Source organism: Microcaecilia unicolor, chromosome 12 (assembly GCF_901765095.1).
Source record: "Microcaecilia unicolor chromosome 12, aMicUni1.1, whole genome shotgun sequence".
Taxonomy (NCBI): domain Eukaryota; kingdom Metazoa; phylum Chordata; class Amphibia; order Gymnophiona; family Siphonopidae; genus Microcaecilia; species Microcaecilia unicolor.
The window spans coordinates 68,193,385-68,195,552 of record NC_044042.1 but is presented as its reverse complement, the minus strand read 5'-3'; the positions used below and the strand labels follow the sequence as shown (position 1 = coordinate 68,195,552).

General features: G+C 39.2%; 1 non-coding gene across 1 annotated transcript; it reads left to right on the top strand.

Moving 5' to 3' along the window:
- Nucleotides 1-797: 797 nt before the first annotated feature.
- TRNAC-GCA lies at nucleotides 798-869 on the top strand. Its single transcript has one exon. It is a non-coding gene; the product is annotated as a tRNA-Cys (tRNA).
- Nucleotides 870-2,168: the final 1,299 nt, after the last annotated feature.

Genomic DNA, 2,168 nt, shown 5'->3' with positions numbered 1-2,168 from the left:
TTGGTAGAGAGGAATGACAAAAAATTGTAAAATGTTTCCATCAGAAGACATATAAGTAGAGACTGGAGATCCTAAATATGCATACTCTAGAGAAGAGGAGGGACAGAGGAGACTTAAATACTTCAAAGTATTACAGAATAAACAAGCCTTTTTAAAATGAAAGGAAGCTCTAGAACTAGAGGACATAGCAGGCTACAAGGAGATAGAACCAAAAGCAACCGCAGGAAATACTTCTTTACGGAAATTGGTCGATGCCTGGAATGCCATCCCAAAGGAGGTGCTGGGGCAAGAAAGGTGCTGGAATTCAAAAAGGAATGGAATAAACACTGACATAGATCCTTAAAGAGCAAGAGGATGGAAACCAAGAATGGAGCACTTCAACTCATAGGAGCCAACTTTTTTAAAAGACTGGGGGTGCTAAATACAACATAAATTAGTTGCTCGCTATATGACACATTCAAACTCTTCCATATGCCACTCCTCAAGCAGTTTCAAAACAGTTATTTGAGTTGTATTGTTTAGTTTAATTTACATTTGTATGGACACTGTTTTGGGATTCTATTGATGTTTTGTTCAGTGCATGTTTCAAGTGATTATACCCCTTATATTGTTGGGTAATCCTCTAAGCCTTTGGCATTTTAGGAACTGAGGACCAAAATAATACATCTGGTTTTACATCAAACATGTCTTTCAGCTTAACTTCATTGGATGTGAAGTTACATATTAAGTCTGGATGAAATGATGTCACAAACCAACAGATAATACTTCTTACCACTAGAGGCACAGCTAAAGCAGTTGGGGGTATAGCTCAGTGGTAGAGCATTTGACTGCAGATCAAGAGGTCCCCGGTTCAAATCCAGGTGCCCCCTTTAAGTGTCTCATTTTTAAATCAATATATCATTGTAAATACATATAACTATGTAGCATTATGTTCTGTGATTGCCTTCTTAGTCCACTTAAGTGTATACAAATAAAGGATAATACTACAAACTAAACAAAAGGTGGTTACTTTTCATTAGACTAATAATATATTTTTTACAACCCTTTGACAAGCTTCCTCAGGTCAGGCCACAACAAGCAAAAGATGGCTATACTAGAAAATGTAAGCAAATTGTAAAAGCATTCCCATGATAGTCTGAAGGGGGAAATGTGGAAGTGAAATGGATGTGGAATCAGAAGATATCAGACAGTGGAATTAAATGACTTGCAATGCCTTAGAAACCCAGACCTTTCCTTTCAGTTTTAAAGTATCTGAGTGTTTTTATTTATTTATTTCCTATATTTATAGCCTGCACATTCATAGAACTATCAAGGCGGGGAACAATAAATATAAAAAGTAAAGAGTTGTGGATTTGATACAACCAAAGTGGTTTACATTTATTGCATGCATGTACTTTCTCTATCTCTCTTGGGCTCACAATCTAAGGGGCACTTTTACCAAGCTATGGTAAAAAGTGGCCTGTGGTAGTGTGGGCACCTGGAATTACCATGTGCTGAGGCCACTCTACCACAGTGAGAAAAACCCTATTAATTGAGGTCCTTAATGGTCATACACTAATTTTCCAATTGGCGCACAGCCATTTACTGCCTGAGCCCTTATCGCCACCTATTTAGAAGCTGCTATTTTACGAATTGAACAGCGCATAACAGTGGCCGTGTGCTGCCTGACTACTGCCAGGAGCACTTACTCCCCACCCCCACACTAGAAAATAAAAATTATTTTCTAGCATGGGAAATGGCACAAGCCAAAAACAAAACTACCACAGGGTGCATAGGCGTGCCTGCTGGTCGTGTTGTTTTCCCTCGCACCGCCCTTTTATAAAAGGGCCCCTAAGTTTGGTACCTGGGCCAGTTCAAGGTTAGGTAACTTGCCCAGAGTCACAAGGAGCCACAGTGTGAATCAAATACGGTTCCCCAGGTTCTCAGCCTACTGCACTAACCATTTGGCTACTCTTTCTCAGAATAGAGAAACACCAGGCAACTCCACTTCTTCAAGCAAGCATATGACCTCTCAAAACACATGACATATAGGGTGGAAAATGATTAGGTCAATAAATATCCAAACACTTCAAACATAAGGAAGGGAAAGAAATGTCAGTTCAGAGCAGCCGCCAAATCAGTTGGGAAAAAAAAAAAGTCAGGAAAATGTATGTTTATGTTTTTTACAG